Raw genomic sequence first — 24,561 nt, 5'->3', positions numbered from 1 at the left:
GCTACTTTGGTTTGTTTGTCTGTTTTGCAGAAATGAACCCGAAAGTGGTGAAACCGTACTCTTTTCGTCCTGTTTTGCATGCATTTTGAGGAGACGGGAATGTTAGAGCGAGACTTATGCATTGGGATGCGTGAAAGATGGTCAACGGAGTAGCCAACGACGAGTTTGAAGCTGACTTGGAGGAAGAACACCCGATCGAGGAGCATTTTGGTTCGATCGAGTTGTTTTATCTGCTGAAGAGGTCGATCGAGTACTTTACTTCACTCGATCGAAATGCTGTTTTAGAGGTTTCCTCGATCGAGTAACTTTTCTGCTGGATCGATAGGATTGTCTGCTGAAGACCTCGATCGAGTGGTTTTATACTGCTCGATCGAGAGGTTTTGAGTTTTCACGGGTTTAAGTAACCCGTGTTGCCTTATTTCGTTGATGGACTTTGTTTTTATATTTAAGCATTTATAATTAGGTTAATAATTACGTTTTGAATCATCTTAGAACGCCACTCTTTACTCTTAATCTCTCCCTTAAACTTTTCTACTGTAACTTTTCTCCCGGATTTATTAGATTGGATCTTGGTTGTTCTTTATGCCGGAATTCTTGTGATTGTAATCTCTCTTCTCTGTATTAATCTTAATCTCGTTTTTATTGCTTTAATCTCTTGTTTCTCTTATCATTAATTTCTACCCTAATTTCATTTATGCATTGTTATTGTTATTTCATCGAGTTTTCTATTAGTTCATTCATCATTGTTATTATTGACATCGTTAACGATATGAGTAGCTAAATCCATTCATGTTGGGATTAGGGAGTCCATGGTAGGATTGTGACGATGTAACGAATTGACTAGATGATTTATTTGTGAGAATCTGTACCAATGGCAATTTAATTATAATACCGACTTAGTTGAATGCACGCTTCTAAGTTACCTTTTGATCTGGTTAAATTTATTCCTGGATCGGAAGATTGGACTAAATAGACCTAGTATGAACAGTAAACTACCCTGAAGAGGACGGAAGTTAAGTTAGTGGAAATCTAGGATAGAAAGTGGATCGGAAGGACCTTTCCTGTATCCGTCTCACAGTAAATTATCTAGGCTATTTGCAGTTGAATCGCTAGGCTACCATGGTGAACCAAAATCCTGACATGTTCACTCTAATTTGATCATCTTTTTTACATTTTATGTCCCTTATTGCTCTTTCTTTATTGCTCTTTCCCTCAAACATTTATTAGTTTAGTAAACCAAATTCAAACCCCCATTTAGTGACTTAAATAGATGGACCTTAACGGATATCTTGCCTCCCTTTGGAGATCGACCCGACTTCCCTAGCAATATTAGTTAGTGCCAGTTAGTTATTTTTGGCAGGTACACGACTAGCATGTCAAATTTTGGCGCCGTTACCGGGGAGGCAATAGCTCTATCTGTTCTTGTTTCATTTATTTTTATCCGTCTCAGGGAATTTTTATTCCTAGAGACATTTCTCATTCATCTCTTTCAGTGTTGTGTATGCCCAGGTCAAACAGGTCGAAGTTAGTTCCAGCTGATTCTGAGCCAGAAAGACTATTTCGGCATAGACTTCGTCTGCAAAGAGAACTTCGAAAGGAAGACTTGAGTACTTTCGAACCTGAGCTACAACATTTTCTATTTGCAGAAGACCAGTCTTTAGAAGATGATAATCTCATTTCTGCCAAAGAACCAATAAATATGCCGAACATTGCAAGTCACTCGGAGCCCAAAGCATCCTCTATTCCTAAAGGTTTCAACCTCCAAACTGAGGATGGTAACACTTTTGATATCCGACCGTCTTTATATAAATCTGGTGGAGAGAAACCTGTACAGGGGTGTGGCGGGTGAAGACCCAAGGAAACACATGGAGGTCTTTACTGATTACTGTTTTACTATTTCCGCTACAAAGGGAGTAACACAGGATAAGATAAAGGAAGTTCTCTTTCCTCTTTCTCTGACTGACTCAGCCCGAGAGTGGCTAACTGATCTTGACCGGACAACTGCTAGGATCACCAACTGGGAGACTCTCGCACTTGCCTTCTACAAAAGATACTTCCCTCCACAACGCACTAATCATTTGAGGGGTAAGATTACAAGTTTCAAGCAGGCACCTGATGAGACTTTCTATGAAGCTTGGTGTCGTTTCAAGAAGTTGGTGAGGTCTCTTCCTCATCACAGTTTTGATCAATGGTTATTGTGCAACCAATTTTATAATGGGTTGTATGATGACCATAGAGCTATTCTTGACACTCATCCAACAGAAGATTTCAGAAAAACATTGATGATGATAAGGGATGGGGCATTATTGAGGAGATGGCGACCCATTGTGTTGAATATGGGAACCCACGGGACGGTATTCGAACAATCCATTCAGTTGATAAGGCAGTTGTGGCTCAGCTGGAAGCCATGAATACCCGGTTTTATAGATTGGAGCTGCAATCTGCTGGGGAGCCACAGGCGGTTCATCTGTTGACTAGACAAGAAACTGTCATTTGTGAGAGATGTAGAGGCGATGACGGTCATACTGCTATTGACTGTCTTACTGAGAAAGAACAAGTCCTTGCTTTTCAACAATACAGGCAAGGAGAAGGTTCTTATTACAACAACCAAGGGGCAGTCCATCCCAATTTGAGGTGGATAAGTTAAAATGTCATTAATCCCACTCCTCCACCGCAGCAGCAACAACCATATGTCCCGCCTCATAAAGCTCAACAAGGCTTCCAAAAGCCTCCTTCTTTCCATCCACCGAATCAAGGCGCATCATCTTCATGTGGGGTAAGTGAGCTAGGTGAGCTACAGTCAATGCTCCAGCCGTTGACAAAGCAATGGCAACTAAGTGACCAACAGAAAAAAGCATCTATCAAGTCACTTGAAACTCAAGTTGCTCAGCTAGCCGCGAACCAGTCCACGAGGAAACAAGGTCATTTGCCATCTCAATCTGAGAAGATTCCACACGAGACGGTGAATTTGATTAATTTGAGAAGTGGTCGTTCTTATGAAGGGCCAAAATTATTTGTTGACAGGGATATTTCAGACCCGAGGAAGGATGTAAATGATGATGAGCAATCATCTGTTGCAGAAAGAGAGCTGACCACGAAGAAAATACTCGATCGACTGGTTTCAAGGGGTCGATCGAGTAGAATTGATGAAGAAAGTACTCGATCGAAGAGTAATTCTACTCGATCGAGTGAACAGGAAATTCAAGGCTTCAATCCAGGGGTCCAAACCACTCGATCGAGTGAAATTGTTGAAGAATCTGTTTGATCGAGTGGTAATTTAGCTCGATCGAACACTGTGCTATTAGACGAACTCGATCGAGAGCCTGCTATTGCTCGATCGAGTGATATTTCACCTGGAAGGACTCGATCGAGAGGCAAAAAGTCTCAATTGAGTGACAAAGAGCTTGAACCAGCTGAGACGTTGGAAGAGAGAAACTAAGGGCTCGAGATTCCTATTACCGTGCCCTTCCCGAGGCGATTACAGAGCACGAAAGCCAATCAACAGTTCGGTAAATTTGCCGAACTCCTGAAAAGCTTACAGGTCTCTGTTCCATTCGCCGAGTTGCTGACACAGGTACCCTCTTATTTAAAGTTTATGAAAGAAATTTTATCACGTAAAATGCACATTAATGATTATGAGACGGTAGATTTAACTAAGGTAGGGACTGCCCTAGTTCAAAATAAGTTGCCACCTAAACAGTCAGACCCGGGTAGTTTCTCAATTCTATGTTATATAGGTACCCATTTGATTGATAACGCGCTATGCGATCTTGGTTCTAGCGTGAGCATCTTACCTTTGTCACTCGCAAAGTGACTTGGTTTGAATAAATTTAATTGCACAAACATGACCGTACAGATGGCCGACCGTAGTATAACACGGCCGTTAGGTGTCATAGAGGACATACCTGTTAAAATCGGGAGATTCTTTATTCCCGTTGACTTCGTAGTGCTTAATATTCCCGAGGACACTGACACCCCCATTATTTTAGGGAGACCATTTTTATTCACTGCTCGTGCAGTGATTGATATCAGGGGCAAGACACTTACGTTTCAGGTAGGAGACAAGGAATTAATTTTCCATCAATCTAAGTCTCGTAGGGCTCACATACAAGCTCAACCTTGCAATGCTCTTTCCTCTACTGACTCCCATATTTACACTCCAGATGAAAATTTGGAATTTTGTGCTGCAATTATAACCCCTCAGCCTCAGACTGAGAGCAAAAAGGAGGAGAATTCGTCTGTTTTCCTTCCTGCAGGTACAGATGAAAAAGATGCAGGTACTGTCAAAGGTCACTGCTACTAGTTCCGCTCCTACTTCCGTCCCAGCCTCTGTTTTTGCTAGCTCTGCTGCTAGCTCAGCTTCTGTTTTGGTATCTGCTACTAGCTCGGCATCCGTGTCGGTTTCTGCTGCTTCTTCTGTTGCAGCCACAGCTAGTACCTCAGGTACGGTGACCACCCCTGCTGCGTGGTCACCCGCAGTCGCAGCTGCTTACCGGGTGGCTCTAGTACCTCGCTCTGTCAGAGAACGGACTTCTACCTCTGGTACTAGAGGCCGGGGTCGCGCACGAGCTAGAGCTACTGCTGGCCATTCTGCTGGCCGTGTTAACATCCGAGGGGATGATTCGCTCGACTCACAACCCGACTACCCTCAGGTAATCTTCATTAATGGTATTCATCGCACTAGATTCTTTACTTTGCTTAACTGTGACTTTCTTTCGACCAACTTTTTGTGCCGTCTGTCACTTGATCGACTTGGTATTTACGAGCCAGTTTGTGAGATTTTGAGAGGTACGGGGATGTCTGGACTTGTGACCATGAGTGCCTATACCTACAAGGAGCTGACTCTTGAGTTTTTCAACTCCTTTACCTTCTCTTATGGGGCACATGACGCTGACCCCACTTGTGCTTCCGTGTCTTTTCAGTTGATTAACCGGACTTTTCTTGGAATTTAGAGGAGTTTGGTACTAGGCTAGGACTTTCTTTTACGGGTCCTACTGCTGCCCCTAGAAAGGTTATCCGACAGTTGTGTAGGACCTTGGCACACACTACCGACGAGGAGCGAAAGCTCGCTCAGGTCCATGTTCCCCCTGCCCGTTACTTCCTGCGTGTGATGGGTAGTACTATTTTTGGCCGTAGAGAACCAAACAATGTGAACAACATTGAGCTTTCTATTCTGGACGGGTACCTGAACATTGACAGGGAGGGCCCCTTTGTCCTCAACATTGCTTACTTGACGGCCCAGTACTTTCACTCTGTGGGGGAGAAGACCACGGGCGCCATCGTCTGCGGTGGCATAGCCACTGTCCTTGCCCGTTTTCTCTTCCCCGTCTTCCCTCGTGACTTACAGTACATAGGCGTCGATAAGTACCTGGACCAGGCAGCTATGCTGTCTATAACTTGGCTTGCTTCTGACCAGCAGACTTGGAAGATAGGCGGTTCCTTGTCTGAGACCCTTCCTTGAACCACCCTACCTCGCCTCGTTCCCCTGCCCACTGTTAGGGGCAGGATACCACCACCAGTGCCCATGTACCACCTCGCACTTCGACCACCTCCTACTCTGTCCACTTCTAGGAAGCGGCGTAGACCTGAGACTGGAGAGGGGTCCACACCTTCTAGGGGTGGCCAGACTTCCACGGTCATTCCTACCCCGATGCCTACTCCTACTCCAGTGTCCGACCAGACACAGGCACAGCCGGTTTTTCCGGCTAATTTTGTATCTCCTCCACCCTTTGAGGCGTCTCCGGTCATGTACCAAGGGCACCGTGACAGTTTGTTGCTTGAGCTTGTAGAGAGGCAGGCTCGTATGGAGCGGGACATAGCTCTTACTTTGTTCCCTCTATACGAGTACCACATGAGGCGACAACGTCCTATTCCAGAGGGTTGGCCACACCCGTCCTTATACCGGTACCTAGCTGAGGGGTACCCTGAGTGAGCATGTGGCGAGGAGGAGGAGGAGGACCCAGCTGCGGCGGCAGCGAGAGCTCAGGCTGAGGAGAGGAGGAGGAGAGAGCAGCAGGTGGACCCGGACTACACTATGACGGTGGAGGACAATTCAGTGGAGGCTGACGAGTAGCTACTAGTCTACTCACTTCCCCGGTTTTCAGGCTGGTTTGGGGAAGTTCGTGTTTTATATTTACATTCTCGTTCTTTTATTTTCTTTTGTCTCCTTTTTATTTCTTGTTTTTCATTCATTTATTGGTTGTATTTTTTTCCCGTTCCCCAGTATATATCTGCTGGTTTATGCTGGAGGACAACGACGGCATTGTCCGTTTTGGTTTGGGGAGGGTAATGTATCTTGTTAAGTCTGCATTTGCATTTGTTTTTGCATTCACATTTCTATTTTATGCTTGCATTGTTTTAATTTAATTCAAAAATCATAAAAATCCAAAAAATAAAAAAAAATCAAAAATTAATAAAATATTCACGTTTACTTTTTCATATAGGTTGAGTCGGAACGGTTGATTTCCGTGATGATATTTCACTTTAACTTGTCATTTTACTTGAGCCTTGCACTTTCATTGATAGTTATTAGCTGAGTCTTTCGCATAATCTACGAAGTTTATGTTCAAATTTAGTTGGCCGTGTAGACTTGACCTGATAAATTGGCAACCTACTTTACAATTTCTGAGATTTAGAGCCTTATAACTGGTGACACTCATGACCGGTTTACATAGGAATTGAGAGTAATACTCCTTGCATAGCATGTTCATCTTTTTGCACATTTATGACATTCAATTTCTTGTCAACTGCATACATTCGTGTTTGTGGTCGGTGTCATATGCAGAGAGGTGCTTGCAAATTTTCCCTTTTCTTACATTTTTCACCCATTTAGCTCCACTTAAGCCAAATTTAGCCTTTTTGACCCATTAGCTACATCCAAAACTAAGCATGCCCAGTCAAGCTAGTCTAGTATATATTTTGTGGTATGTCGGTTTATATTGCGAGTTTGGCCCGTTTCCATTGTTAGAGTTGGTACAGGAATGAGAAAGGAAGAAAAAGATTTGAAAAAAAAATTGAAAAAAAAAGAAGGAAAACGTGTGAAAGGAAAAAAAAGAAAAAAAAGAGTTGAAACACACGTGAAGCAGAAAGAAAAAAAGAAAGAAAAGATTGAAAAATTTGATTTGGATTGTTTGTAATTAAGACGGTATTAAAAAAGGGAAGTTTATGACCGTCTCACTCCTCTGTTCTTATTCATATATTTTTGAGGAGATAGTGTATTTGGTTAGTGAGCTGTGTGCCAAATGAAGGGCACTTGTGTTTATTTTCAGTCAGTTGAGATTCGGACGGTCTTATATGGTCTTGTTTAGGAACTAGCTTGGAGCTTTTACCTCCACATTTCCATAATTTGTTTTGCCTTTTCTCACCTGAACCTCATTTTCCCATATCATTTGTAAGCCCTTGGCTGTGACGGGCATTGTTGGTTGGAATGTGTGCATAGTCCTTGAATCGTCTTTTATTTTTGTTGCATGCATGCTATGTAGGTCGCAGTTTAGGTGAGTGACTGTTTTCTTTCTCTCTTATACACATATACTTCACCCTTTGCTTCATAAGAGAAGAGTGACCACGTGAGAGTCCGATTTTATTGGTCTTGCAAGGTCGATAGGTCAACTTTATTTCTGGACAACTTATAAATCGTTTGCGTACTGACTGTTGTAGCTATGGCTGTTGATTTTTTTGCATTAAATTGGTTCAAGTAGACAAGTTATAACTAGCTCTGAGTTTTCATTTCTGTTCGATTAGTCTGCATTTAGTTTACTCGAGGAGGAGTAAAGGTTTGGTTTGGGGAGATTTGATACGTGCATTTTATATAGTCTTTTTACTCTTATTTTGCACGTATTTCTATAAACTTTTATACTGTTTTGTATTGCAATATGCCCCGAATTGGCTTCTTTGGTTTGTTTTGCCTGTTTTGCATAAATGAACCTGAAAGTGGTGAAACCGTACTTTTTTCGTCCTATTTTGCATGCATTTTGAGGAGACGGGAATGTTAGAGCGAGACTTATATGCATTGGGATGTGTGAAGAGTTGGAAGCTGACTTGGAGGAAGAACACCCGATCAAGGAGCATTTTGGTTCGATCGAGTGGTTTTATGTGCTGAAGAGGTCGATCGAGTACTTTACTTCACTCGATCGAAATGCTGTTTTAGAGGTTTCCTCGATCGAGTAACTTTTCTGCTCGATCCAGAGGATTGTCTACTGAAGAACTCGATCGAGTTTTTTTATACTGCTGGATCGAGAGGTTTTGAGTTTTCACGGGCTTAATTAACCCGTGTTGCCTTATTTCGTTGATGGACTTTGTTTTTATATTTAACCATTCATAATTAGGTTAATAATTACATTTTGACTCATCTTAGAATGCCACTCTTTACTCTTAATCTCTCCCTTAAACTTTTCTATTGTAACTTTGCTCTTAGATTTATTTGCTTGGATCTTGGTTGTTCTTTACGCCGGAATTCTTGTGATTGTAATCTCTCTTCTCTTTATTAATCTTAATCTCGTTTTTATTGATTTAATCTCTTGTTTCTCTTATCATTAATTTCTGCCCTAATTTCATTTATGCATTGTTATTGTTATTTCATCATGTTTTCTATTAGTTCATTCATCATTGTTATTATTGACATCGTTAACGATATGAGTAGCTAAATCCATTCATGTTGGAATTAGGGAATCCATGGTAGGATTGTGACGATGTAGCGTATAGACAAGATGATTTATTTGTGAGAATATGTACCCATGGCAATTTAATTATAATACCGACTTAGTTGAGTGCACGCTTCTAGGCTACCTTTTAATCTGGTTACATTTATTCCTAGATCGGAAGATTGGACTAAATAGACCTGCTATGAACAGTAGACTACCCTGGCGAGGACGAAAGTTAAGTTAGTGAAAATTTAGGATAGAAAGTGGACCGGAAGGACCTTTCCTGTATCCGTCTCACAATAAATTATCTAGGATATTTGTAGTTGAATCGCTAGACTACCATGGTGAACCGAAATCCTGACATGTTCTCTCTCAGTTGATCATCTTTATTACATTTTATGTCCCTTATGGCTCTTTCCTTATTGCTCTTTCCTTCAAACCTTGATTAGTTTAGTAAACCAAATTCAAACCCCCATTTAGTGACTTAAATAGACGGATCTTAACGGATATCTTTCCTCCCTGTGGAGATCGACCTGACTTCCCTAGCTATATTAGTTAGTGCCAGTTGGTTATTTTTGGTAGGTACACGACTAGCCTGTCAAATACGGTGAAACTTTATAAGCTTCTTTATCCAACTAGGAGGGGGTGGTGTATTGAAATATATAGCATAAGTCATACGAGGTAGTTTACTTTTAGTCATAGCAAAAATCATGAATTCATATTTAATTACCTCAGGTCGGTTGCTCCTAACGTCGGAATCACTGATAAAAGAACGTATTACCTCTTCCGTGCTAAAAGTGTTCTCTGACTCAGCTACCTTATCGTTACCCTCATTTGTGGGTTCTACCCCATAAATCGCAGCCTCCAATGCATCCAGCTCGGCTTTGAAAATGGGGGATTCACCATAACCGTTGTCTTCGTCCATATCGTCATCCAAAACGAACCAAGATGACATTTCATTGCTCTCCATGGCCAATATGGTCGATCGAGTAGAGATAGTACTCGATCGAAAACTTTTCTCTTGAATATCACTGGATCGAACACAAGAATCTGCTCGATCGAAAACTTCCTCATAAAAGCTGTTCGATCGAGTGGTATTTTCTGTTCGATCGAACACTTCCTCAGACATATCACTCGATCGATCACTATAATCAGTTCGATCGAGCATTTGTTGCTATTCAGTGTAGAAATCCTCGTATGAAGTTTCGTTTTCAGATAGACTTTCATACTCCGAGTCATATAAATCATCAGTATCGATAGGCAACTCGGGTCCTTCATGGGAAAGACCACTCTCTGCGTGCCTAAAGTCCGACTCAGAAGCTAACTGAGCTATTTCAGACTCAAGCTCATTAAATTGAGCGTAATTAAATCTATCATGTTCCTGCAATTGGAGTGCAAGCGCCTTCACCAATGATTTCAGTTTAGCAAACTCTTCTTTCTGTTTATCAGGAGGAGGAGTAGCTTGTTGTTGCGGTGGCCAAACAAATGGAGACTTTTGATAGCCTCGTTGATAAGGTAAATGTGGCGGAACAATTGCAGTGGGACGACTAGATTGTCTACGCTGCTTAAACGCATAGACCTCATCGTTCGCCGCCAAGCAATTAGTGGCATTGTGCCCAGCAGCACCACATCTCTCACAGTAAACCACCTGCTGCGCCATAGGATGGAACATAGGTGGAAGATCAAAGGTACTCAAGCCTTCCCTTTGACGATCTTTTATCTAGAACTGACTAGGTAGTACCTGTAGGACCTATCAAACCAACACTAAAAAAAAAAGACAGACAAAAAAAAGATAAGAACTGCCTCAAGAAATAAATCCCTTGAGGCTACAGACAGACAAAAATAAAACAAGCAGATAAAATAATTGCCTCCCCGGAAACGACGCCAAAATTTGATACCGTCGTTTCAGTACTAAAAAAAAATACCTAAGTACTACTAACAGAAGTCAGCGGTAAGTAGGGTCGATCTCCACAGGAGGCGGTCACTATCTACTTGTCAACTCGGTCTGTCTACGGTCCCAATTGGGGGTTTTTAATTGTTTGAACTAAACTAAGGGATATTAAAGTGAGAAAAGAGTAGAGAGATTAACAGTAAAAGAAGAGAACTAGGATTTTCGTGTCATCAATGAATGTCAGATAATTGCAGCTAAGGTCACAGATCAATCAATTGTATCAGTCAAAGGGGCAACAAATATCTCCTTCTGGTCACAATTCGCCCTAAAATACTATTAGCTTAGCTTCCGCCCTCACTAAAGCATCATATTGTTCATTGCGGGTCTCACCCCTTCCAACCTTCCGGTCTAGGTTAAGGCTTACCAAGATTAATTAAGCTAAATGCATCGATTCAAGTAGCTAGTTACAGTTAATTACAGTGATTAACAACAAAGACATGATCACAACAAAAGATCTGTAACCTAATTAGCAACTAACAATAAATCATCGAATCCCCTAAATCCTAGCTATGCATAATAATGAACAAAGCAAGAACAAGAGATGAAGAATAAACAAACATCGCAAATTAAAGATAATTAAATAGAGTAAAGAGAGTAAAGGGGGAATTACAACTTAAGATCCGGAAAAATAGAGAGAAGCAGCGTCCAACAGAGAAAAAGGAGCAAAAAGGTGAAAAGAAGAGAGTTTAGACATAATGACGTCTTTCCTATTTATAGGAAAGACAATTATTAATCTAAACGATATTAAAACCTTGCGGCAGATAGAAAAGTACTCGATCGAGTGGTTTAAAACCTCTCGATCGAGTAAAATATGGAAAAACCTCGTGATCGAGTAGAAAACCTACTCGATCGAACACTATCTAAAATAAGCTATTCGATCGAGGACTTTAAACTACTCGATCGAACACTATCTACTCGATCGTTTAGTTTCCAGCGCATAATTCCCGCTTCGCGCACTGAACTGCAAACGGCTACCATTTCGTCGTTACTTGGGCAAACAGAGCGTTTCCAGTGGCGTTGGAAAGCTAAGAGGACAAGCTTTCATCTCCAATTAGAATCACCTACAAATCAGTTGTAGAACTCGAGATATGGCTCTTCAAAGTAGGCACTAGTAATTTTAAGTACTTCCTTTGCTCGCCTAGCTTCCTTACTTTGTTGCGCATCACAATTAGTAGTTTCCAAGCTCCGACTCAACTCATCTCCTAAATGCATGCATAGGGACATGTTTTAGGCTTTATTATGCTCCTTTCCGGTTCATACCTGCAAATAATCTAAGACAAACCAAAGTAGACTATTCGGGGGGACATTTGTAGCTAAACACCACTGAATATGCATGGAGATGCGTGCAAATGAAGTACAAAAAGTCTATATAATATGCACGCATCATGAATCATTTCGAGGTATACTTCATATGAACGAGGAAGCTCATTTAGGTAAGTATTTAGGATATCCTGTTATTGACATCAGAGTGACTAAAAATACTTTTGAAGGTATTATTCAATCTTCTTGCACTCAATTATCGAAATGGAAAGCGAATTCATTATCGCAAACAGGTAGGCTAATTCTGGTCAATGCTAATTTAGCCGCGAAGGGAACTTTTCAAATGCAAAGCTTTCTCCTTCCTTCATCAATCCATAATAGATTAGATAAAATTAACAGAGATTTTCTCTGGAATAAGAATCCCTCCCACCGTTCCCCTAATTTGATTGGTTGGCATAAAGTGTGTTGACAAAGGTCGGTTGGTGGTCTTGGAATTAAATGTTCTGAAGTAGCTAACAAAGCTCTTCAGATGAAACTGTTATGGAAAATCTTAATGGATATGGAAAGTATATGGGTCAAAGTGATTACTAGAAAATACTTGAGAAATTGTTCACTCTTCGATCATAAGCCTAATTCAGCATCATATTGGCAATGGCGTAAACTTATGAGTCTTCAGACTCTGTTTAGAAAAGGGCTAAGATGGCAGGTAGGTGGTAATGGTAACAATATTAAATTTTGGTCTGATAATTGGGTTTGTCCACATCCTCTTACCAGCATTTTTGATGATGATATCAACCGTGATCTTAATTTTTTGGTTAAAGATTTCATAACCCCTGATAAGCAATGGGATGTCTGTAAACTATCCAATGTAGTGAATAATAATATTGTTAATCAGATTACTAACATCCCACTGCCACATAATGATATCCCAGATACCCTCCTTTGGGGGTTATCCGTGGATGGAAATTTCTCGACCAAAACAGCAACTTGGTTAGCGCAAGGTATATTCGATCATAGACTTGGCAAATGTGAATTTTACTGGATTTGGAAATTAGATATTCTTCCAAAGTTAAGATTTTTTCTTTCGAAAGCCTGTGTTGACGGTCTCCCAATGAAAAGTAGACTTCTTAAAAGTCATATCAATGTCCCACCTGATTGTGTTTTATGCAACCATCCGATTGAAAACAAAGATCATTTCTTTTGCGAATGTCTCTTGATTGGTTCTGTTATCCAAGACATGGATATTATTAGCTTTAAAATATTTTTGTCAAACTTTGATAATATTGCAAACCAAAGTTTTATAATGAAACTCAATTATCTCAAAGACTCTGTTCCAAAAGATGATTTCATTAAGATTATCTTTATCTCGTGGAATATATGCATGATTTCACAGAAATGACATTACTTTTAATAATGTTTATATTAATAACAGCAAACTTACTCTATTATGTAATAGTAGTATTAAGACATGGAATGAGACTACACACAAGGATCTCAACAGTCCTGATCAAGCCATATCAGTTAGAAAAACTATTAATAAAGAATAAATTTGGTGGGAGAAACTTAGAGAGGGTTTTCTAAAGCTAAATTTTGACGGATCAAAGATTGATGGGAATAAAGCTGCTTTAAGATTTTTTGGGATGAGACTAGACACAAGGATCTCAACAATCCTGATCAAGACATATCTGGTCCGGATCCGTGTCGGGTCGGGTCCACACGGATAAGGTGGGTGGGATGAAGAGTCTGAGCATCCTCTTGCCTACAGAGTTACGGTAACATCTATGCTATACTGATGCCTGCAGGCTATTTCGAGGACGTTCTAGATGCAAATTACATTATGAGTCCCCTGGAAAGTGGAAACTGTCTTTGTGGTGGTAATACACACGTAATACTGATACAGTGATACATGAATGAGGGATCTAATTAGCGATGATATTCTTGTTTCTGGTAGGACCAGATACTTCTCATAACCTAGGAAGGGACACAATCCATTTCAAGGAAGAGTATACTATCAGTTACTTGAGTGCCTAGGGGTATGGTTTATAATATTTTTTTCTGATACGACAAAACCCATCTCTTTATGGAAGTTTTCACTATGCTACTGGTCTTCATTTTTTCTAATACAGGTAATACGAATACATTCTCCGATGAGAGCTCAGAGAAATGAAGACTGGTCAAACATACCAAGTCAAGATGCAATCAAAAGGGCTCATAGCGCTGCAATCGTTTAAAATAAAGTGAGACCGGCCAGTTTGGTGATGTTGGGCAGTTCATAAATTACAAGTTCTGGGGTGAGAAAAGAAGTGACTTCAACGGGCCTGTCTCTGGTTCACCAGACATGAGTGAGGTTATAAAGAACTCAAACTACAGTAAGTGGGAGTCGATGCCTTTCGAAAGCTTAAGAAAAGAAAATCGAGAATACTACAAGCAAATGGAGTGAGTTTCATTGTATAAGTTTTTTTTTGACAACGATGAACGGGCATAAATAAAATAAAACGAGATTACATAGTAATCGACTACATAAAGACTAACTAAAATACAAACCGAGGGGCATCGTAGACCCCATAACTACTTGTCCAACGAACCAGGCTACACTTAGAAAAAGACCAAACGGAAGAAGACAGCTGACGTTTCTTAAATGGAGGATGATGGTAGGCATCGAAATGTACCTATAAACAAAAGCTAAATGCTCCATATAAACCAAAGACAAAGGGCTGGTCTTCAAATTAGTGTCAACCTGTACCCTTCTACTATGACCCTTGAAATGAACCATCCTGCGGCTACGAAGCTTGCTCGAATGCTCCCTAACCGTTACAAATCGAAATTGATCAATGGAAATATTGCTAATAATGGATGAGTCCAAAGTTAGTCTCTTTTTCTTATCAATTTGAAATATGACCTCCTCTTCAACCAGCTCAGCCCTTTCCGTAGACAGAAAATCAAATATCTGATTACGCATGTCAAGCAAAGGACTAGAAGGAGGAACTGCTGCTTCCCTTGAAATCTCTGTTGGAGTATGTGTCCTCGACAATAATGCGATCACATGTTTAAATCTCATAATAAGAATGCATGACAGAAAGTAATATTTTATTGTCAACTGATCCACATTAATCGGTAATGATTGGCTGGCTAGAGTTTGACATTACTGTCATATGACGGTGGTGATCAGTTGATCCCTTAAGGTCATACCTCTAGGGTAACACTCTTAATTGATTAATTAATTAATTGTATGTTGATACAAGTTAATTAATTCCTTAAAATTGAACGAATGATTTTGTGAGTGAGAATTCGTATCTTATTGTTATTCGATTAAATAATATTCGTTCTAAGTAATGTAAAATTGTTTTATTACTTAGGTTTTATTATTGTTTATGAAACAATTAAAATAAGAATGAATGATTTATTATAAATATAAGGTGTTGTGATTTATAATTCCATTTTGAGTACTTGTAATCATGAATTACTAGTTAATTTTTGTATGTGATTTATTTTGTTTATATAATGATTTTTAATAAGTTAAAAATGTATTATTAAATAACATGTCTAGTAACATGTCCAATATGTCACACTACACAAATTGACATATGCCAAACTTAAGATGGACCCTTTTATCTCATGGGTGCCGTGTTTATAAGGGGTATGGGAGGTTGGTTGTGTTTTGTTCATTTAATTAACAAAACACAATCATACCCTACTAATGATAGACTTGCAAGCCTAAATCTTGAGAAGAACAAACTTGAGCATGCATTGGGCCTTCTTCCCCATGCCATCCGGCCACCTAGAAAATAAGAAGAGTTTTCTCTTTTTATTTTGGTCATTCTTACTTAACAAAAATATGAGTAATTTATAAATTCTCTCTATTTTTGTTTAGAACACTTAAGAAGTAAAAACTCACAAAATCACTAATATCATCTTACCATTACTAGAAGTAGTAAACAATAATATTAGTATTATTTTAGGGCACATATACTAATTTCTAGTAACAAATTAGTATTTGTTTAAGAGGGTTATCTTGGTACAAATCCTTGAGGAGTAGATTCTAATATTGGATCTAAGTTCATCTTTAAAGCACTAGGATTTTCTTAAGAAGACTAATTTGGTAGGTGTCCAAATTAGTATAACCATTCGGCCCTCATAGTAAGTAGATCGTTTCTTCTTACTTTGTATTATTTTTTTATGCATTGGTGTTGTTGTAAAACTCGTCGTCAAAAGTTACTCAACCAAAACAATATTTATAACTTCATAAACTACTCTTAGTTTAGAGGCAAGTAAAAGTCGGATCCCAAGGGACGGGTATTGATGTAGGATTTTCAATTGTAAATGGTCGTGTCTTAGGGTGTCACAATTTAGAGTTGAGATGGGAGATCAATTAAAACTAATCAACAATAAAAACAAAGCAAGGTAGATAAAATGAAGGTGTAAACAATTGATTAAAAGCACTAGGGTATCATGGGTTCATAGGGGAATACATGGGAGTTGATCATACAAACATGTTCTCAAATTATAAGCAAGAAATTATTGTTGTGATGGGATTGAGTTAGTGTATATCTTACAATCCCTAAGAAGGTTTGGGTCCCGAAGCCGATTCGATTTGATTGTACAACACCTACAAGTCGACTTAATCCTCCCTATTCAACATTATGCATGGTCTAATGAGGCTCGAGTTGGTTTATGTCTTACAAGCCTCATTGAAAAGATAAGTGATGGGTCAAAAATGCAAGGATTCATAGGCTCGCATTTCATCAAACAAAACATGTGCATAAGTAGGAATCACAACAAGCAAGTAAATAAATTATATGAACATATTAGATTAAGCATGAATAATTTCCCATGTTGGTTTCCCCTAAATACCCATTAACCCTAGCTAAGGAAACTACTCACTCATGATCAAGTTTAACATGCTAACAAGGTTGTCAATCACATTAACAAGGCAAAACATGATGAATGAATGAAAATGATTAGCAATAATTAAAAGGATTAAGAGAATTATACCTATGGAGATTCCAAAATAATAATGCAAAGAATAATCGAAGTACTTGATGATTGATAAAAGGTTGTCAATCTCCCAATAAACCCAAATGATCTTCTAATTACCCAAAAATAAATGATGAACAATAGAGAAGTTAAGGAAAGATCAAGAAATGAGATTTGTGTTAAGACTAGATTAAGAGTTGATTACAAGATTAAGATGAGATTACTAATTGATTACAACTTGATTAAGAGAGTATTAAGATTGGTTTCTAATCTAGGTAGTACAAAGGAGTATTTATACTAAAGATTAGGTACAAAGATTAGGGTTACTAAGGGCTTAAATGACTATTAAGACCCTTAAGAAAAGTTGAGGAAGGGCTCCTCTTCAAGGAGATGTGCATCTCCGTTCTGCTAGTCCCGCATGGATATGCTCGTCCCGAGCGTCTGGGAAGCTGGCACGGTGGTTCCTGTAAGAAGATCCGAGCGGATCACTGAAGGGGACGCTCGGATTGTGAGGCTTAAAGATGAGCGTCTTGCTGTCGGGACCCTCGGATTGTTTGGCAGGGATACGCTCGGATTGCTTGCAATCCGCTCGGATCCTGGGTCAGACACTTCTATTTTCTTCAATCCTCAACAATCCGCGGGGATCTTGTTGGGGATGCAAGGATCCTTTCATCATTACCCAATCTACTTTATTATCTACATAGGCCTTATAGTATCGTCTTACCTTTGATGCTTGGTCATTAGATGCGATCAATTTAGCTCCATTTCACCATGAAAATGCAAGGTTTTCACTCCTCTCCTACCAAGGAAATAAAACCTCAAAGAATATGCAAAGTGGTAAAATAAGGATAGTAAATGACCCAATTATGCACTATAAAGCATAGGAACGAGGCTAATTCGAGGACTAAATGTGCTCAAATATGAGTCACGTCAAACATCCCCAAACCAAACCTTTGCTCGTCCCGAGTAAAGAGATGACAAAAACTAGGACCTTTATTCAAACTAACCTACTAATATATCCGATGTGAGACAATTAGTGGGTCTCACTCAGCCCCTTCAACTCACAACAAGACAACCATGAGGTAGGGTACCTTCTTGCAAGGTAAGGTGGGGCTTGCCAAAATGGCGACACATCCAAGCATTAAAGCAGAAAAAACAAGTAATGGATGCATCTCCAAAAATGAATAGCCACTTTTCTCATCTAAGTGGCGGAAATTATCTATAGTGGAAGCAATCTAAGGGTACACATTCCATCATAGATACGGTTTCCTCAAACTAATAAGCCTAGAAGGATACCAATAAATCACCTCCAAGTTGTGTCAAGCTAGGGTACCTTTGTCCTCAATTGTTAAATGCTTTCGTCAAGAGTAGTCTCCCTATGGTGTTAGAAACATTGGAGGATCGCGGAATTCCCCTTCTTGCCTAGACAAGAAGAAGGGTCGTCCTCTCTCTACCATGCACAAAAGTGGATACGATGGAAAAGGGATCAATAGTATTTGAGTTTCATATGGGAGTTTGCTTTTTGTTGTTGTTTTTCCTCCCAATTTCATGTGGCATTTTACATTTAGAGAACATTTCTTTTGCCATTTCTTTGATGTTTGGCATTTTCAACACTTGACAATTTCAACTTTTTGCATTTCTTTTTGAACATTTTCAACGCTACCCATTTGTAGTGAGGGTGCTTGTATTTGAAGCATAGGAGTTTTCATTTTTGTTACTTCTCTTTTCTTTTGATGCAATTGCAAACTTTTTCTTTTCATTTCAATTCTTGACCTCAAATTTGAACAATTTTTTTGCCCATTACATTTGATGACAAAATGTGGTAGAACATGGATGATGGTTTCATTGTTTCAAGGGTAACCTTGGAATAAACGGTAGCCAAGGAGTTATCACACCACAAGGTACTCTTGACTAGGCCTTAATCCATGGGTCAAAGAATACTAGCATGACACATCCTAGGGTGTTTTACAATTATTCTAACAAGCAAAGTCTCAAGAAGAAAAAAGTATCTACAAGGGCGTTATATACACTTGTCAAGATTCCCAAATAGACGGTTTCACAAAATTTTTCCTAAATGCAACTATATGCCATGATCCAACTAACATTTATACATCCTAATGCATATGCTTCTTCTAACTAGTATGTCATATAATCTAAATGCAATCCTATAATCACATTGTTTGTACCGCATCAATCAAAATAAAGCCACATAGTCATTAACATAAAGAGGAGAAAGGAGATTGGAAATATCATACCATGCGGTCTCCAATATCCTCATGTCTCGGATGTGGCGTAGTCGATCAATATGAAAAAGGATGAACAAACACAATATATACAAGATTACACTATGAAGGAAATGAACATGTTTTTAGGTTTTTCAAATTTTCAAATTTTTATGGTTTTTATGATTATGAAATAAAAAGACATGTTTTTGTATTTCTCAAATTTTTTCCAATTTTTATCATTTTTGTTTAGAAAGTCATGTTAGAATTTCCCATCCCCACACTAGTATGGGCATTGTCTTCAATGACCAATACGATAGGAAATTATGCAAGCTATATGAAAATGCATGATTTCTAAATGCGAACTATATGACATATAAACAAGTGATGCAACTACACTATATTATATGATGCATGCATTTTTGTTTGGTTGGAGAGCATAATTTAAATTAACTCCCAATGCATATGCATAAACTTCCCCAAACCAAAATAGACATTATTTCTAATGTCAAAAATTAGGGGAGTTCATGCATAAGGATGCTATGCATGAAACTACAATTGTTATTTTGGATTTTACATTGTGGGAACAATGAAAATACTCATGATCAAGAATAGAAATATATGAAAACAAGAGAAATGAGCAAAGCTAAAGGAGGTGTAGAAAACTCACAAAGTATCGTGGCATCCTCCCAAGAGCTTGCTAATCCTCAATCATCGCCCATGGCGGTGTCACTCCCATCTCCATCATCATATCCGACTTCCCCACTAGCATCGTCATCCTCATCTACCTCCATAGACCCGGAGGTTTCACCACTTTCACCTGAGCTCTCTTCTTCTTCCTCACTACCCTCGTCTTCTTCACCTTCTTCATTCTCTTCATTTCCTTCTTCTTTTCCACTACTCTCAACAACAACCTCCTCTTCACCCAAGCTAACACCCCTAGAAGCACTAGGAAAGAAAACTTCCCTATCCGCCCAACTAGGCAACGGACAAGATGGGTCAAGACGTCCTTTCAAGCTAGGTGTAAGAGGGGCGGATATTGAGCTCTATATGCATTGACTCGGTCTTCATGGGCTTGCTTATGCATTTCTTGCATCAAAAGAGTCAAGTAATCATTCCCCACTGTAACATTTTTGGGTCGAAACTCATGGTAGGTGAACGGGTAGGGTGGAGTGATAATAAAGAAGGAGGGCTCGACAATGGCCACCATATGGTATTGCATTATGGACTCAGCTTCCTCGGAGAGTGGGAGAAGATAGTGTGGGCTACGGACATTGAGCTGGAAAATTTTGTTCGGTAGAATGAAGGACTTGGCATCTTTTGTAAGCCACTGAAATTTGTTGTCAAGTGTGTCATTCTTGACCCAATAGAATTTGTAAACCATAGTGGCTAGATCAATGAGGTGGTCTCCCTTAACCGGCTTATAAGTGTCATCTTTGTTGAATTTTCGGTTGAAGTGTTTTGCCAACCAAGTTACCAATCACCCATTTACTATAAAGGACGCGCCTTCCTTGGCATGATCGATATTAAGCCACCTTTCGATCAAAAGTTGAAGAATATTGTACTTCTTTGTGAACTTTCTATCAACATTCAAGGTTGACTCAGGATAGATAAAATCAAGTTCGGTGAAGTGGTTTGTTCCCTTCCTAGCAATAATAGTATTCCTAACAACCTTGTGCCATACCCTTAGGCCCGGATGGTGGACATAAAGGGCACGACAATCATGGTAAGACGTAAACTTTCTTCCGGTAATAGCCTTCCACAAAGGGGCGGGATCATATTTTGTCGAGGGTTTCTTCACATAAGTCGAGTAATTATGAAGACTGAAAACTTTGCCAAACTCATTAAAGGACATCTTCCTATCCGCATTCTCAAGGCGGAATTCAATGTTCGTTCGAGTCTCCACCTTTGTAACTTTTAATGAACTTAGAAATTCCAAGGTGAGGGAAGGGTAGGTCAACTCTTGCATATTAAACAATGTAAGTAACCCCATAGACTCAAAGAAGTTCTTGGTCCTTTCAAGGACACCCAATTTGGTCAAGGCATCTTGGAAAATAAACTTGGTGGGTATAATCGATTTCTTAGCAAGAGACACAAAAATTTTCCTATGAGAATCTGATGTGAAAGTTACCTCCGGATATTTCTAGTTGCTCAATAACCGGTATAGAAGTAGTAGCTTCCATCATAGGAATAGGAGCTTCTTGAGTTTCCTCTCTTGCTTGATGTATCACCAAAGCCTTTGAAGCTTGAAGTGCTTGTTGCCTTTTGGAAAGTTTTGGTTTTGTAGGTGCCTTGCTTCCACCTTTGGTCCTAGCCATTGTTCTTCTCCTTGTATGTATCAACAACTAAAAATTTACTTGAATTCTTTTGTAATCCTCAAGCTTCAATAAATCCCAAATCGATTTAGGATTTTCGAAATTTGCCTTTAACCCTAGAAAATCGATTCAATTTTGAGGATTTGAATGTTTGAATGGCTTTTTGTTGATATAGGAGTGATTTTTTTGAGTTTTGAGGGAGTTTAGAATTGATTTGGGTGAATTTGGTTGAGAAAATTGATTTTTATGGATGGAGGGATTGAGGGTTTTGAGGGTTTTGGAGGTGTGTTTGTGTTTTGAATGGGTGAAATGAAATGGGAAAGGGGGGTTTTAATCCCGTAATTTTGAGTTCCAGCAGGGGAGACGAGCGTCTGCAGGTCCGGAAGCTCGGATTCTCTGTCATCCTGTTTTAGAAACGAAAAACCGTGCTGAGACGACCGTCTTCTACAGGAGACGAGCGTCTTTCTGAAGGGAGACGAGCGGATTCTTTTGAGGACACTCGGATTCTTGGTCAGGGAGAAATCCCAGATTGTAATAGAAGCGGGACGAGCGGATCCTTACTGAGACGAGCGGATTGTTTGAGACGAGCGGATTCCTTTAGGAGACGCTCAGATCTTTCATCTAGGACGAGCGGATTGCTGTCGGGCCGCACGATCGGATTGTCCCTGTACCTCACGGATTCAGTTCCACCCGTGGGTATTCATATGATCCATGTCATTTACTCTTCATTCCTTTGGTCTTCATTGTGGGGGCACTACGAAGGCTTGGATAGCCTAGGAAATTGCTATCCCCACACTATGTCAAAACACTACACATCAATAAACATATAAGTCTCTCCCTCACTTTCTCTCAAAATGAAAATCTTGATCAAAGCATAAAAATACAAATCCAAAATTGACAAAAAATGCAATACAATAAGTAAAATGCAAGTTAAGGGGTTAGAATATTTACAAATGGTGGTTTAGGGAGGACTCCACCAAACTCTCATTCATGTATGAGATGTCAAGGGGGCATAGCCAAGGTGTTGTTGACGTTGCTTAACACCTTGAAGAAGTAGTCGAAGGCTTGTTCATTATCATTATAAAGATCTTCAATAGACCTTTGCATATGTTTTTTCTTCATTGTGGTGACTTGAGTTAACATGGTCACCAAAGCCTTAGTCTTGGGTCATAGCATTACCAATATAAGGGTTGACTAACCCTTCAAACTCATCATCCCATAAACCGCATACTTCATTAGCATGTTCCCCGATAGTATCATGTGTTGATGAAAACAACTCCTCTTCTTTCTTGTCATTATGGCCAATGAGGCCTTCTTCTTCTCTTGTAATGAGTGGTGGTGAGCTATTCAAGCTCTCATTCTTGTTGAAACATTCTTGCTCATTGGATGGAGCATCTTGGAGATTACCCACTTTCTTCTCCCATATGGGTGGTGATTCTTTACCCATAGCTTGTTCTTTGCATTGAGATGACAACTTCTTCCTATCACTTTCTCCGCTATAATGATCAACCATGAAACATGGCTCATGTAAGCGGGGAGCTCTCATTGTCTTGTCAAGGTTAAAAGTGATTGTTTCATCTCCCACTTCAAGTGTGAGCTCTCAATGTTTCACGTCAATCACCGCTCCCGCGGTGTGTAAGAAAGGTTTTCCTAAAATGATAGGAATGTTGGAGTCTTCCTCCATGTCAACAATAACAAAGTCCACCGGGATGAAGAACTTGCCAATTCTTACCGGCACATCCTCCCATACCCCTAAAGGTGTCTTCGTTGATCGATCCACCATTTGAAGTGTGATATTAGTGCACTTGAGCTCTCCCATTCCTAGCCTTTTTCACACCGAGTACGGCATGACACTCACATTTGCCCCAATGTCACATAGAGCTTTGTTGATTGTAGTGTCGCCAATGGTGCATGTTATAGAGAAACTTCCTGGATCCTTTAGTTTTGGAGGTGAACTTCCTTGTAGGATGGCGCTACACACCTTGGTGAATGCAATAGTCTCTAGCTTTCGGATGGATTTATTTTTTGTAAGAATATCTTTCATGTATTTCGCATAGGCCGGAACATGATTGATTAATTCCGTAAATGGAATTGAGACTTCCAAGTTCTTCAAAATCTCCATAAACTTTCCAAGTTGTTCATCGAACTTGGGCTTAGCTTGATGACTTGGAAATGGAAGCCGAATCACAATAGGCTCTTTCTCCTTAGCCTTCTCTTCATTCTTCTTTGAAACTTCTTGAATGGTGGTGGGTTCTTCTTCTTTCTTAGAGTCTTCAACTCTTTCCTTGTCTTCATCAATGGGCCTCTTCGGCCCTTCATACCATGTACCACTCCTCAAATGGATGGCACTCACAGACTCATGTCTTGGGGGGTTACCTTGAGGTGGTAATTGCCCCTTTTATCTTTGAGAACTAGAAGATGCTAATTGAGACATTTGGGTCTCTAACATCTTCGTGTGAGCTAGTATGTTGTTAATGGTGATGTCTTTTGCTTGGCTATTCTTTTGCATTTGAGTGAAAAACTCTTGTTGGTTCTTTTGCATTTGGAGGACCTCTTTTTGAACATCAAAACGTTGGTCATTTGTTTTATTCTATGGAGGTTGATTTTGATAACTTTGGTTTTGATTGTAAAAGGGTCTTTGAGCTTGGTTTCTCATTAGAGGTGAGGTGTATGTTTGAAGGTTTTGAACAGTTTGACTTTTGTATGAAAGATTGGGGTGGAATTTGGTGTTTTCATTGTAATAATTGGAATAAGGGGTACCACTTTTGTATGCTTGGAAAGCATTCACTTGTTCACTTTTTCCCCTACATTCACTTTGGTCATGTCCCAAAGTTCCACAACTCTCACATACTCCACTTGGAATTGATGATGATGCCACCATAACATTAACATGTTGCTTGGGTGATTTGGAGGCCTCTTCAAGTTTATCCATGGCCTTCTCAAACTTCAAATTAATAGTGTCAATATGAGCACTAAGTTGAGCACCCAATTGAGTAATGAAGCCCACCTCATGTTTTCCTTCTCTAGTAGCCTTCCGAGGTCTACTATATTGTGAGTTATGGACCGCCATTTCTTCAATATTGTTCCATGTTTGATCGTCATCAACTTCGGTAAACATACTATTTGATCCCATATTGAGAATGTTCCGGGAGTCTTCATATAGACCATTCCAAAATTATTGTACAAGGACCCACACGCTA

At 39.6% G+C, this 24,561-nt stretch overlaps 1 long non-coding RNA gene and 1 other non-coding gene across 2 annotated transcripts in view; one reads left to right on the top strand and one right to left on the bottom strand.

The window, feature by feature from the left end:
• Positions 1 to 13,884, top strand: part of LOC141633297 (uncharacterized) — a 61,117-nt gene extending 47,233 nt beyond the window's left edge. Inside the window, exon 3 of the long non-coding RNA XR_012538078.1 lies at positions 13,802 to 13,884. This is a non-coding gene — a long non-coding RNA (uncharacterized LOC141633297). The remainder of the gene's footprint in view (positions 1 to 13,801) is intronic.
• On the bottom strand, positions 2,076 to 2,179 carry LOC141636395 (small nucleolar RNA R71). Its single transcript, XR_012541011.1, has one exon. It is a non-coding gene; the product is annotated as a small nucleolar RNA R71 (small nucleolar RNA).
• Positions 13,885 to 24,561: the final 10,677 nt, after the last annotated feature.

This window comes from Silene latifolia, chromosome Y (assembly GCF_048544455.1).
Source record: "Silene latifolia isolate original U9 population chromosome Y, ASM4854445v1, whole genome shotgun sequence".
Lineage (NCBI taxonomy): Eukaryota > Viridiplantae > Streptophyta > Magnoliopsida > Caryophyllales > Caryophyllaceae > Silene > Silene latifolia.
Note: the sequence above shows the minus strand (reverse complement) of the source record. Positions and strands in the feature narration are given on the sequence as shown.